At 44.5% G+C, this 14,113-nt stretch overlaps 12 non-coding genes across 12 annotated transcripts; all 12 read right to left on the bottom strand.

Annotated features, from left to right (window-relative positions):
• Positions 1-937: 937 nt before the first annotated feature.
• Positions 938-1,010, bottom strand: trnav-cac (transfer RNA valine (anticodon CAC)). The gene has a single exon. It is a non-coding gene; the product is annotated as a tRNA-Val (tRNA).
• A 617-nt stretch (positions 1,011-1,627) lies between these two features.
• trnav-aac (transfer RNA valine (anticodon AAC)) lies at positions 1,628-1,700 on the bottom strand. The gene has a single exon. It is a non-coding gene; the product is annotated as a tRNA-Val (tRNA).
• Positions 1,701-3,009: 1,309 nt separating this feature from the next.
• trnav-cac (transfer RNA valine (anticodon CAC)) lies at positions 3,010-3,082 on the bottom strand. The gene has a single exon. It is a non-coding gene; the product is annotated as a tRNA-Val (tRNA).
• A 1,998-nt stretch (positions 3,083-5,080) lies between these two features.
• trnav-aac (transfer RNA valine (anticodon AAC)) lies at positions 5,081-5,153 on the bottom strand. The gene has a single exon. It is a non-coding gene; the product is annotated as a tRNA-Val (tRNA).
• Positions 5,154-6,462: 1,309 nt separating this feature from the next.
• trnav-cac (transfer RNA valine (anticodon CAC)) lies at positions 6,463-6,535 on the bottom strand. The gene has a single exon. It is a non-coding gene; the product is annotated as a tRNA-Val (tRNA).
• A 1,308-nt stretch (positions 6,536-7,843) lies between these two features.
• On the bottom strand, positions 7,844-7,916 carry trnav-cac (transfer RNA valine (anticodon CAC)). The gene has a single exon. It is a non-coding gene; the product is annotated as a tRNA-Val (tRNA).
• Positions 7,917-8,533: 617 nt separating this feature from the next.
• Positions 8,534-8,606, bottom strand: trnav-aac (transfer RNA valine (anticodon AAC)). The gene has a single exon. It is a non-coding gene; the product is annotated as a tRNA-Val (tRNA).
• Positions 8,607-9,915: 1,309 nt separating this feature from the next.
• Positions 9,916-9,988, bottom strand: trnav-cac (transfer RNA valine (anticodon CAC)). The gene has a single exon. It is a non-coding gene; the product is annotated as a tRNA-Val (tRNA).
• Positions 9,989-10,605: 617 nt separating this feature from the next.
• On the bottom strand, positions 10,606-10,678 carry trnav-cac (transfer RNA valine (anticodon CAC)). The gene has a single exon. It is a non-coding gene; the product is annotated as a tRNA-Val (tRNA).
• A 617-nt stretch (positions 10,679-11,295) lies between these two features.
• Positions 11,296-11,368, bottom strand: trnav-cac (transfer RNA valine (anticodon CAC)). The gene has a single exon. It is a non-coding gene; the product is annotated as a tRNA-Val (tRNA).
• A 617-nt stretch (positions 11,369-11,985) lies between these two features.
• Positions 11,986-12,058, bottom strand: trnav-cac (transfer RNA valine (anticodon CAC)). The gene has a single exon. It is a non-coding gene; the product is annotated as a tRNA-Val (tRNA).
• Positions 12,059-13,366: 1,308 nt separating this feature from the next.
• Positions 13,367-13,439, bottom strand: trnav-cac (transfer RNA valine (anticodon CAC)). The gene has a single exon. It is a non-coding gene; the product is annotated as a tRNA-Val (tRNA).
• Positions 13,440-14,113: the final 674 nt, after the last annotated feature.

Genomic DNA, 14,113 nt, shown 5'->3' with positions numbered 1-14,113 from the left:
ATGTTTCTGCTGTCAGAGACAGCTTCACATTGACGATATGATCCTCTACCTCGGCATGCATGAAAGGTTGCACATCAGAATGGAAAATTCTGCTTCTTTTCATCCAGTTTGCTGGGAACGCTAGTCAGAACACTTTGATTGTGTGGAGGAAAAGCCAACCCTGGGGCAGTTGTACTTCTTATCCAGTTTCAGACAATTCCACTTAGTAGAGTTTTATTTTGTGGAGTAAGCAGGAACAAAGAATACTGTTTCCGCCCAGTTTCGAACAGGGGACCTTTCGAGTGTGAAGCGAACGTGATAACCACTACACTACGGAAACTGCTGAAAATGACTTTTATGCACGTGCCCAGGCTCAATGCACCATTCACACTTGACTGCAAACATTTCAGATGCCAGACAACATGATTTCCGAATGGATTCAGTCACAGCTGCTGTGTCATTGAGTGACAGTAAATGTCTACTTCACTTAAAGCCTCCCCTGTATAGCTTCAAGAATTCCCTTCATAGGCCGGAACAACGGCACTTTTTTTTTATTTAGCCAAAAATGCTACTAGCGCAGTCCTCGTTAGTATAGTGGATAGTATCTCCGCTTGTCACGCGGAAGACCAGGGTTCGATTCCCTGAAGGGGAGATTTCTACCAGTTGCTAGTAAGACAACAGCCATTTAACACAGAGACGATACTTATTGAGCATGTTTCTGCTGTCAGAGACAGCTTCACATTGACGATATGATCCTCTACCTCGGCATGCATGAAAGGTTGCACATCAGAATGGAAAATTCTGCTTCTTTTCATCCAGTTTGCTGGGAACGCTAGTCAGAACACTTTGATTGTGTGGAGGAAAAGCCAACCCTGGGGCAGTTGTACTTCTTATCCAGTTTCAGACAATTCCACTAAGTAGAGTTTTATTTTGTGGAGTAAGCAGGAACAAAGAATACTGTTTCCGCCCAGTTTCGAACAGGGGACCTTTCGCGTGTGAAGCGAACGTGATAACCACTACACTACGGAAACTGCTGAAGATGACTATTGTGCACGTGCCCAGGCTCAATGCACCATTCACACTTGACTGCAACCATTTCAGATGCCAGACAACATGATTTCCGAATGGATTCAGTCACAGCTGCTGTGTCATTGAGTGACAGTAAATGTCTACTACACTTAAAGCCTCCCCTGTATAGCTCCAAGAATTCCCTTCATAGGCCGGAACAGCGGCACTTTTTTTTATTTAGCCAAAAATGCTATTAGCACAGTCCTCGTTAGTATAGTGGATAGTATCTCCGCTTGTCACGCGGAAAACCAGGGTTCGATTCCCTGACGGGGAGTTTTCTACCAGTTGCGTGTAAGACAACAGCCATTTAACACAGAGACGATACATATTGAGAATGTTCCTGCTGTCAGAGACAGCTTCACATTGACGATATGATCCTCTACCTCGGCATGCATGAAAGGTTGCACATCAGAATGGAAAATTCTGCTTCTTTTCATCCAGTTTGCTGGGAACGCTAGTCAGAACACTTTGATTGTGTGGAGGAAAAGCCAACCCTGGGGCAGTTGTACTTCTTATCCAGTTTCGGACAATTCCACTAAGTAGAGTTTTATTTTGTGGAGTAAGCAGGAACAAAGAATACTGTTTCCGCCCAGTTTCGAAGAGGGGACCTTTCGCGTGTTAGGCGAACGTGATAACCACTACACTACGGAAACTGCTGAAGATAACTATTGTGCACGTGCCCAGGCTCAATGCACCATTCACACTTGACTGCAAACATTTCAGATGCCAGACAACATGATTTCCGAATGGATTCAGTCACAGCTGCTGTGTCATTGAGTGACAGTAAATGTCTACTTCACTTAAAGCCTCCCCTGTATAGCTTCAAGAATTCCCTTCATAGGCCGGAACAACGGCACTTTTTTTTTATTTAGCCAAAAATGCTACTAGCGCAGTCCTCGTTAGTATAGTGGATAGTATCTCCGCTTGTCACGCGGAAGACCAGGGTTCGATTCCCTGAAGGGGAGATTTCTACCAGTTGCTAGTAAGACAACAGCCATTTAACACAGAGACGATACTTATTGAGCATGTTTCTGCTGTCAGAGACAGCTTCACATTGACGATATGATCCTCTACCTCGGCATGCATGAAAGGTTGCACATCAGAATGGAAAATTCTGCTTCTTTTCATCCAGTTTGCTGGGAACGCTAGTCAGAACACTTTGATTGTGTGGAGGAAAAGCCAACCCTGGGGCAGTTGTACTTCTTATCCAGTTTCAGACAATTCCACTTAGTAGAGTTTTATTTTGTGGAGTAAGCAGGAACAAAGAATACTGTTTCCGCCCAGTTTCGAACAGGGGACCTTTCGAGTGTGAAGCGAACGTGATAACCACTACACTACGGAAACTGCTGAAAATGACTTTTATGCACGTGCCCAGGCTCAATGCACCATTCACACTTGACTGCAAACATTTCAGATGCCAGACAACATGATTTCCGAATGGATTCAGTCACAGCTGCTGTGTCATTGAGTGACAGTAAATGTCTACTTCACTTAAAGCCTCCCCTGTATAGCTTCAAGAATTCCCTTCATAGGCCGGAACAACGGCACTTTTTTTTTATTTAGCCAAAAATGCTACTAGCGCAGTCCTCGTTAGTATAGTGGATAGTATCTCCGCTTGTCACGCGGAAGACCAGGGTTCGATTCCCTGAAGGGGAGATTTCTACCAGTTGCTAGTAAGACAACAGCCATTTAACACAGAGACGATACTTATTGAGCATGTTTCTGCTGTCAGAGACAGCTTCACATTGACGATATGATCCTCTACCTCGGCATGCATGAAAGGTTGCACATCAGAATGGAAAATTCTGCTTCTTTTCATCCAGTTTGCTGGGAACGCTAGTCAGAACACTTTGATTGTGTGGAGGAAAAGCCAACCCTGGGGCAGTTGTACTTCTTATCCAGTTTCAGACAATTCCACTAAGTAGAGTTTTATTTTGTGGAGTAAGCAGGAACAAAGAATACTGTTTCCGCCCAGTTTCGAACAGGGGACCTTTCGCGTGTGAAGCGAACGTGATAACCACTACACTACGGAAACTGCTGAAGATGACTATTGTGCACGTGCCCAGGCTCAATGCACCATTCACACTTGACTGCAACCATTTCAGATGCCAGACAACATGATTTCCGAATGGATTCAGTCACAGCTGCTGTGTCATTGAGTGACAGTAAATGTCTACTACACTTAAAGCCTCCCCTGTATAGCTCCAAGAATTCCCTTCATAGGCCGGAACAGCGGCACTTTTTTTTATTTAGCCAAAAATGCTATTAGCACAGTCCTCGTTAGTATAGTGGATAGTATCTCCGCTTGTCACGCGGAAGACCAGGGTTCGATTCCCTGACGGGGAGTTTTCTACCAGTTGCGTGTAAGACAACAGCCATTTAACACAGAGACGATACATATTGAGAATGTTCCTGCTGTCAGAGACAGCTTCACATTGACGATATGATCCTCTACCTCGGCATGCATGAAAGGTTGCACATCAGAATGGAAAATTCTGCTTCTTTTCATCCAGTTTGCTGGGAACGCTAGTCAGAACACTTTGATTGTGTGGAGGAAAAGCCAACCCTGGGGCAGTTGTACTTCTTATCCAGTTTCGGACAATTCCACTAAGTAGAGTTTTATTTTGTGGAGTAAGCAGGAACAAAGAATACTGTTTCCGCCCAGTTTTGAAGAGGGGACCTTTCGCCTGTTAGGCGAACGTGATAACCACTACACTACGGAAACTGCTGAAGATAACTATTGTGCACGTGCCCAGGCTCAATGCACCATTCACACTTGACTGCAAACATTTCAGATGCCAGACAAAATGATTTCCGAATGGATTCAGTCACAGCTGCTGTGTCATTGAGTGACAGTAAATGTCTACTTCACTTAAAGCCTCCCCTGTATAGCTTCAAGAATTCCCTTCATAGGCCGGAACAACGGCACTTTTTTTTTATTTAGCCAAAAATGCTACTAGCGCAGTCCTCGTTAGTATAGTGGATAGTATCTCCGCTTGTCACGCGGAAGACCAGGGTTCGATTCCCTGAAGGGGAGATTTCTACCAGTTGCTAGTAAGACAACAGCCATTTAACACAGAGACGATACTTATTGAGCATGTTTCTGCTGTCAGAGACAGCTTCACATTGACGATATGATCCTCTACCTCGGCATGCATGAAAGGTTGCACATCAGAATGGAAAATTCTGCTTCTTTTCATCCAGTTTGCTGGGAACGCTAGTCAGAACACTTTGATTGTGTGGAGGAAAAGCCAACCCTGGGGCAGTTGTACTTCTTATCCAGTTTCAGACAATTCCACTTAGTAGAGTTTTATTTTGTGGAGTAAGCAGGAACAAAGAATACTGTTTCCGCCCAGTTTCGAACAGCGGACCTTTCGCGTGTGAAGCAAACGTGATAACCACTACACTACGGAAACTGCTGAAGATGACTATTGTGCACGTGCCCAGGCTCAATGCACCATTCACACTTGACTGCAACCATTTCAGATGCCAGACAACATGATTTCCGAATGGATTCAGTCACAGCTGCTGTGTCATTGAGTGACAGTAAATGTCTACTACACTTAAAGCCTCCCCTGTATAGCTCCAAGAATTCCCTTCATAGGCCGGAACAGCGGCACTTTTTTTTATTTAGCCAAAAATGCTATTAGCACAGTCCTCGTTAGTATAGTGGATAGTATCTCCGCTTGTCACGCGGAAGACCAGGGTTCGATTCCCTGACGGGGAGTTTTCTACCAGTTGCGTGTAAGACAACAGCCATTTAACACAGAGACGATACATATTGAGAATGTTCCTGCTGTCAGAGACAGCTTCACATTGACGATATGATCCTCTACCTCGGCATGCATGAAAGGTTGCACATCAGAATGGAAAATTCTGCTTCTTTTCATCCAGTTTGCTGGGAACGCTAGTCAGAACACTTTGATTGTGTGGAGGAAAAGCCAACCCTGGGGCAGTTGTACTTCTTATCCAGTTTCGGACAATTCCACTAAGTAGAGTTTTATTTTGTGGAGTAAGCAGGAACAAAGAATACTGTTTCCGCCCAGTTTCGAAGAGGGGACCTTTCGCGTGTTAGGCGAACGTGATAACCACTACACTACGGAAACTGCTGAAGATAACTATTGTGCACGTGCCCAGGCTCAATGCACCATTCACACTTGACTGCAAACATTTCAGATGCCAGACAACATGATTTCCGAATGGATTCAGTCACAGCTGCTGTGTCATTGAGTGACAGTAAATGTCTACTTCACTTAAAGCCTCCCCTGTATAGCTTCAAGAATTCCCTTCATAGGCCGGAACAACGGCACTTTTTTTTTATTTAGCCAAAAATGCTACTAGCGCAGTCCTCGTTAGTATAGTGGATAGTATCTCCGCTTGTCACGCGGAAGACCAGGGTTCGATTCCCTGAAGGGGAGATTTCTACCAGTTGCTAGTAAGACAACAGCCATTTAACACAGAGACGATACTTATTGAGCATGTTTCTGCTGTCAGAGACAGCTTCACATTGACGATATGATCCTCTACCTCGGCATGCATGAAAGGTTGCACATCAGAATGGAAAATTCTGCTTCTTTTCATCCAGTTTGCTGGGAACGCTAGTCAGAACACTTTGATTGTGTGGAGGAAAAGCCAACCCTGGGGCAGTTGTACTTCTTATCCAGTTTCAGACAATTCCACTTAGTAGAGTTTTATTTTGTGGAGTAAGCAGGAACAAAGAATACTGTTTCCGCCCAGTTTCGAACAGGGGACCTTTCGAGTGTGAAGCGAACGTGATAACCACTACACTACGGAAACTGCTGAAAATGACTTTTATGCACGTGCCCAGGCTCAATGCACCATTCACACTTGACTGCAAACATTTCAGATGCCAGACAACATGATTTCCGAATGGATTCAGTCACAGCTGCTGTGTCATTGAGTGACAGTAAATGTCTACTTCACTTAAAGCCTCCCCTGTATAGCTTCAAGAATTCCCTTCATAGGCCGGAACAACGGCACTTTTTTTTTATTTAGCCAAAAATGCTACTAGCGCAGTCCTCGTTAGTATAGTGGATAGTATCTCCGCTTGTCACGCGGAAGACCAGGGTTCGATTCTCTGAAGGGGAGATTTCTACCAGTTGCTAGTAAGACAACAGCCATTTAACACAGAGACGATACTTATTGAGCATGTTTCTGCTGTCAGAGACAGCTTCACATTGACGATATGATCCTCTACCTCGGCATGCATGAAAGGTTGCACATCAGAATGGAAAATTCTGCTTCTTTTCATCCAGTTTGCTGGGAACGCTAGTCAGAACACTTTGATTGTGTGGAGGAAAAGCCAACCCTGGGGCAGTTGTACTTCTTATCCAGTTTCAGACAATTCCACTAAGTAGAGTTTTATTTTGTGGAGTAAGCAGGAACAAAGAATACTGTTTCCGCCCAGTTTCGAACAGGGGACCTTTCGCGTGTGAAGCGAACGTGATAACCACTACACTACGGAAACTGCTGAAGATGACTATTGTGCACGTGCCCAGGCTCAATGCACCATTCACACTTGACTGCAACCATTTCAGATGCCAGACAACATGATTTCCGAATGGATTCAGTCACAGCTGCTGTGTCATTGAGTGACAGTAAATGTCTACTACACTTAAAGCCTCCCCTGTATAGCTCCAAGAATTCCCTTCATAGGCCGGAACAGCGGCACTTTTTTTTATTTAGCCAAAAATGCTATTAGCACAGTCCTCGTTAGTATAGTGGATAGTATCTCCGCTTGTCACGCGGAAGACCAGGGTTCGATTCCCTGACGGGGAGTTTTCTACCAGTTGCGTGTAAGACAACAGCCATTTAACACAGAGACGATACATATTGAGAATGTTCCTGCTGTCAGAGACAGCTTCACATTGACGATATGATCCTCTACCTCGGCATGCATGAAAGGTTGCACATCAGAATGGAAAATTCTGCTTCTTTTCATCCAGTTTGCTGGGAACGCTAGTCAGAACACTTTGATTGTGTGGAGGAAAAGCCAACCCTGGGGCAGTTGTACTTCTTATCCAGTTTCGGACAATTCCACTAAGTAGAGTTTTATTTTGTGGAGTAAGCAGGAACAAAGAATACTGTTTCCGCCCAGTTTCGAAGAGGGGACCTTTCGCCTGTTAGGCGAACGTGATAACCACTACACTACGGAAACTGCTGAAGATAACTATTGTGCACGTGCCCAGGCTCAATGCACCATTCACACTTGACTGCAAACATTTCAGATGCCAGACAAAATGATTTCCGAATGGATTCAGTCACAGCTGCTGTGTCATTGAGTGACAGTAAATGTCTACTTCACTTAAAGCCTCCCCTGTATAGCTTCAAGAATTCCCTTCATAGGCCGGAACAACGGCACTTTTTTTTTATTTAGCCAAAAATGCTACTAGCGCAGTCCTCGTTAGTATAGTGGATAGTATCTCCGCTTGTCACGCGGAAGACCAGGGTTCGATTCCCTGAAGGGGAGATTTCTACCAGTTGCTAGTAAGACAACAGCCATTTAACACAGAGACGATACTTATTGAGCATGTTTCTGCTGTCAGAGACAGCTTCACATTGACGATATGATCCTCTACCTCGGCATGCATGAAAGGTTGCACATCAGAATGGAAAATTCTGCTTCTTTTCATCCAGTTTGCTGGGAACGCTAGTCAGAACACTTTGATTGTGTGGAGGAAAAGCCAACCCTGGGGCAGTTGTACTTCTTATCCAGTTTCAGACAATTCCACTTAGTAGAGTTTTATTTTGTGGAGTAAGCAGGAACAAAGAATACTGTTTCCGCCCAGTTTCGAACAGGGGACCTTTCGCGTGTGAAGCAAACGTGATAACCACTACACTACGGAAACTGCTGAAGATGACTATTGTGCACGTGCCCAGGCTCAATGCACCATTCACACTTGACTGCAACCATTTCAGATGCCAGACAACATGATTTCCGAATGGATTCAGTCACAGCTGCTGTGTCATTGAGTGACAGTAAATGTCTACTACACTTAAAGCCTCCCCTGTATAGCTCCAAGAATTCCCTTCATAGGCCGGAACAGCGGCACTTTTTTTTATTTAGCCAAAAATGCTATTAGCACAGTCCTCGTTAGTATAGTGGATAGTATCTCCGCTTGTCACGCGGAAGACCAGGGTTCGATTCCCTGACGGGGAGTTTTCTACCAGTTGCGTGTAAGACAACAGCCATTTAACACAGAGACGATACATATTGAGAATGTTCCTGCTGTCAGAGACAGCTTCACATTGACGATATGATCCTCTACCTTGGCATGCATGAAAGGTTGCACATCAGAATGGAAAATTCTGCTTCTTTTCATCCAGTTTGCTGGGAACGCTAGTCAGAACACTTTGATTGTGTGGAGGAAAAGCCAACCCTGGGGCAGTTGTACTTCTTATCCAGTTTCGGACAATTCCACTAAGTAGAGTTTTATTTTGTGGAGTAAGCAGGAACAAAGAATACTGTTTCCGCCCAGTTTCGAAGAGGGGACCTTTCGCGTGTTAGGCGAACGTGATAACCACTACACTACGGAAACTGCTGAAGATAACTATTGTGCACGTGCCCAGGCTCAATGCACCATTCACACTTGACTGCAAACATTTCAGATGCCAGACAACATGATTTCCGAATGGATTCAGTCACAGCTGCTGTGTCATTGAGTGACAGTAAATGTCTACTTCACTTAAAGCCTCCCCTGTATAGCTTCAAGAATTCCCTTCATAGGCCGGAACAACGGCACTTTTTTTTTATTTAGCCAAAAATGCTACTAGCGCAGTCCTCGTTAGTATAGTGGATAGTATCTCCGCTTGTCACGCGGAAGACCAGGGTTCGATTCCCTGAAGGGGAGATTTCTACCAGTTGCTAGTAAGACAACAGCCATTTAACACAGAGACGATACTTATTGAGCATGTTTCTGCTGTCAGAGACAGCTTCACATTGACGATATGATCCTCTACCTCGGCATGCATGAAAGGTTGCACATCAGAATGGAAAATTCTGCTTCTTTTCATCCAGTTTGCTGGGAACGCTAGTCAGAACACTTTGATTGTGTGGAGGAAAAGCCAACCCTGGGGCAGTTGTACTTCTTATCCAGTTTCAGACAATTCCACTTAGTAGAGTTTTATTTTGTGGAGTAAGCAGGAACAAAGAATACTGTTTCCGCCCAGTTTCGAACAGGGGACCTTTCGAGTATGAAGCGAACGTGATAACCACTACACTACGGAAACTGCTGAAAATGACTTTTATGCACGTGCCCAGGCTCAATGCACCATTCACACTTGACTGCAAACATTTCAGATGCCAGACAACATGATTTCCGAATGGATTCAGTCACAGCTGCTGTGTCATTGAGTGACAGTAAATGTCTACTTCACTTAAAGCCTCCCCTGTATAGCTTCAAGAATTCCCTTCATAGGCCGGAACAACGGCACTTTTTTTTTATTTAGCCAAAAATGCTACTAGCGCAGTCCTCGTTAGTATAGTGGATAGTATCTCCGCTTGTCACGCGGAAGACCAGGGTTCGATTCTCTGAAGGGGAGATTTCTACCAGTTGCTAGTAAGACAACAGCCATTTAACACAGAGACGATACTTATTGAGCATGTTTCTGCTGTCAGAGACAGCTTCACATTGACGATATGATCCTCTACCTCGGCATGCATGAAAGGTTGCACATCAGAATGGAAAATTCTGCTTCTTTTCATCCAGTTTGCTGGGAACGCTAGTCAGAACACTTTGATTGTGTGGAGGAAAAGCCAACCCTGGGGCAGTTGTACTTCTTATCCAGTTTCAGACAATTCCACTAAGTAGAGTTTTATTTTGTGGAGTAAGCAGGAACAAAGAATACTGTTTCCGCCCAGTTTCGAACAGGGGACCTTTCGCGTGTGAAGCGAACGTGATAACCACTACACTACGGAAACTGCTGAAGATGACTATTGTGCACGTGCCCAGGCTCAATGCACCATTCACACTTGACTGCAACCATTTCAGATGCCAGACAACATGATTTCCGAATGGATTCAGTCACAGCTGCTGTGTCATTGAGTGACAGTAAATGTCTACTACACTTAAAGCCTCCCCTGTATAGCTCCAAGAATTCCCTTCATAGGCCGGAACAGCGGCACTTTTTTTTATTTAGCCAAAAATGCTATTAGCACAGTCCTCGTTAGTATAGTGGATAGTATCTCCGCTTGTCACGCGGAAGACCAGGGTTCGATTCCCTGACGGGGAGTTTTCTACCAGTTGCGTGTAAGACAACAGCCATTTAACACAGAGACGATACATATTGAGAATGTTCCTGCTGTCAGAGACAGCTTCACATTGACGATATGATCCTCTACCTCGGCATGCATGAAAGGTTGCACATCAGAATGGAAAATTCTGCTTCTTTTCATCCAGTTTGCTGGGAACGCTAGTCAGAACACTTTGATTGTGTGGAGGAAAAGCCAACCCTGGGGCAGTTGTACTTCTTATCCAGTTTCAGACAATTCCACTAAGTAGAGTTTTATTTTGTGGAGTAAGCAGGAACAAAGAATACTGTTTCCGCCCAGTTTCGAACTGAGGACCTTTCGCGTGTGAAGCAAACGTGATAACCACTACACTACGGAAACTGCTGAAGATGACTTTTATGCACGTGCCCAGGCTCAATGCACCATTCACACTTGACTGCAAACATTTCAGATGCCAGACAACATGATTTCCGAATGGATTCAGTCACAGCTGCTGTGTCATTGAGTGACAGTAAATGTCTACTTCACTTAAAGCCTCCCCTGTATAGCTCCAAGAATTCCCTTCATAGGCCGGAACAGCGGCACTTTTTTTTATTTAGCCAAAAATGCTATTAGCACAGTCCTCGTTAGTATAGTGGATAGTATCTCTGCTTGTCACGCGGAAGACCAGGGTTCGATTCCCTGACGGGGAGTTTTCTACCAGTTGCGTGTAAGACAACAGCCATTTAACACAGAGACGATACATATTGAGAATGTTCCTGCTGTCAGAGACAGCTTCACATTGACGATATGATCCTCTACCTCGGCATGCATGAAAGGTTGCACATCAGAATGGAAAATTCTGCTTCTTTTCATCCAGTTTGCTGGGAACGCTAGTCAGAACACTTTGATTGTGTGGAGGAAAAGCCAACCCTGGGGCAGTTGTACTTCTTATCCAGTTTCAGACAATTCCACTAAGTAGAGTTTTATTTTGTGGAGTAAGCAGGAACAAAGAATACTGTTTCCGCCCAGTTTCGAACTGAGGACCTTTCGCGTGTGAAGCAAACGTGATAACCACTACACTACGGAAACTGCTGAAGATGACTTTTATGCACGTGCCCAGGCTCAATGCACCATTCACACTTGACTGCAAACATTTCAGATGCCAGACAACATGATTTCCGAATGGATTCAGTCACAGCTGCTGTGTCATTGAGTGACAGTAAATGTCTACTTCACTTAAAGCCTCCCCTGTATAGCTCCAAGAATTCCCTTCATAGGCCGGAACAGCGGCACTTTTTTTTATTTAGCCAAAAATGCTATTAGCACAGTCCTCGTTAGTATAGTGGATAGTATCTCTGCTTGTCACGCGGAAGACCAGGGTTCGATTCCCTGACGGGGAGTTTTCTACCAGTTGCGTGTAAGACAACAGCCATTTAACACAGAGACGATACATATTGAGAATGTTCCTGCTGTCAGAGACAGCTTCACATTGACGATATGATCCTCTACCTCGGCATGCATGAAAGGTTGCACATCAGAATGGAAAATTCTGCTTCTTTTCATCCAGTTTGCTGGGAACGCTAGTCAGAACACTTTGATTGTGTGGAGGAAAAGCCAACCCTGGGGCAGTTGTACTTCTTATCCAGTTTCAGACAATTCCACTAAGTAGAGTTTTATTTTGTGGAGTAAGCAGGAACAAAGAATACTGTTTCCGCCCAGTTTCGAACTGAGGACCTTTCGCGTGTGAAGCAAACGTGATAACCACTACACTACGGAAACTACTGAAGATGACTTTTATGCACGTGCCCAGGCTCAATGCACCATTCACACTTGACTGCAAACATTTCAGATGCCAGACAACATGATTTCCGAATGGATTCAGTCACAGCTGCTGTGTCATTGAGTGACAGTAAATGTCTACTTCACTTAAAGCCTCCCCTGTATAGCTCCAAGAATTCCCTTCATAGGCCGGAACAACGGCACTTTTTTTTTATTTAGCCAAAAATGCTACTAGCGCAGTCCTCGTTAGTATAGTGGATAGTATCTCCGCTTGTCACGCGGAAGACCAGGGTTCGATTCCCTGACGGGGAGATTTCTACCAGTTGCTGGTAAGACAACAGCCATTTAACACAGAGACGATACTTATTGAGCATGTTTCTGCTGTCAGAGACAGCTTCACATTGACGATATGATCCTCTACCTCGGCATGCATGAAAGGTTGCACATCAGAATGGAAAATTCTGCTTCTTTTCATCCAGTTTGCTGGGAACGCTAGTCAGAACACTTTGATTGTGTGGAGGAAAAGCCAACCCTGTGGCAGTTGTACTTCTTATCCAGTTTCAGACAATTCCACTAAGTAGAGTTTTATTTTGTGGAGTAAGCAGGAACAAAGAATACTGTTTCCGCCCAGTTTCGAACAGGGGACCTTTCGAGTGTGAAGCAAACGTGATAACCACTACACTACGGAAACTGCTGAAAATGACTTTTATGCACGTGCCCAGGCTCAATGCACGATTCACACCTGACTGCAAACATTTCAGATGCCAGACAACATGATTTCCGAATGGATTCAGTCACAGCTGCTGTGTCATTGAGTGACAGTAAATGTCTACTTCACTTAAAGCCTCCCCTGTATAGCTCCAAGAATTCCCTTCATAGGCCGGAACAGCGGCACTTTTTTTTATTTAGCCAAAAATGCTATTAGCACAGTCCTCGTTAGTATAGTGGATAGTATCTCCGCTTGTCATGCGGAAGACCAGGGTTCGATTCCCTGACGGGGAGTTTTCTACCAGTTGCTAGTAAGACAACAGCCATTTAACACAGAGACGATACATATTGAGAATGTTCCTGCTGTCAGAGACAGCTTCACATTGACGATATGATCCTCTACCTCGGCATGCATGAAAGGTTGCACATCAGAATGGAAAATTCTGCTTCTTTTCATCCAGTTTGCTGGGAACGCTAGTCAGAACACTTTGATTGTGTGGAGGAAAAGCCAACCCTGGGGCAGTTGTACTTCTTATCCAGTTTCAGACAATTCCACTAAGTAGAGTTTTATTTTGTGGAGTAAGCAGGAACAAAGAATACTGTTTCCGCCCAGTTTCGAACTGAGGACCTTTCGCGTGTGAAGCAAACGTGATAACCACTACACTACGGAAACTGCTGAAGATGACTTTTATGCACGTGCCCAGGCTCAATGCACCATTCACACTTGACTGCAAACATTTCAGATGCCAGACAACATGATTTCCGAATGGATTCAGTCACAGCTGCTGTGTCATTGAGTGACAGTAAATGTCTACTTCACTTAAAGCCTCCCCTGTATAGCTCCAAGAATTCCCTTCATAGGCCGGAACAGCGGCACTTATTTTTATTTAGCCAAAAATGCTATTAGCACAGTCCTCGTTAGTATAGTGGATAGTATCTCTGCTTGTCACGCGGAAGACCAGGGTTCGATTCCCTGACGGGGAGTTTTCTACCAGTTGCGTGTAAGACAACAGCCATTTAACACAGAGACGATACATATTGAGAATGTTCCTGCTGTCAGAGACAGCTTCACATTGACGATATGATCCTCTACCTCGGCATGCATGAAAGGTTGCACATCAGAATGGAAAATTCTGCTTCTTTTCATCCAGTTTGCTGGGAACGCTAGTCAGAACACTTTGATTGTGTGGAGGAAAAGCCAACCCTGGGGCAGTTGTACTTCTTATCCAGTTTCAGACAATTCCACTAAGTAGAGTTTTATTTTGTGGAGTAAGCAGGAACAAAGAATACTGTTTCCGCCCAGTTCCGAACTGAGGACCTTTCGCGTGTGAAGCAAACGTGATAACC

This window comes from Anarhichas minor, unplaced genomic scaffold, assembly GCF_050575085.1.
Source record: "Anarhichas minor isolate MPS153535 unplaced genomic scaffold, ASM5057508v1 ptg000136l, whole genome shotgun sequence".
NCBI lineage: Eukaryota > Metazoa > Chordata > Actinopteri > Perciformes > Anarhichadidae > Anarhichas > Anarhichas minor.
The sequence above is the reverse complement of the archived record's forward strand: the minus strand, read 5'-3'. Positions and strand labels throughout refer to the sequence as shown.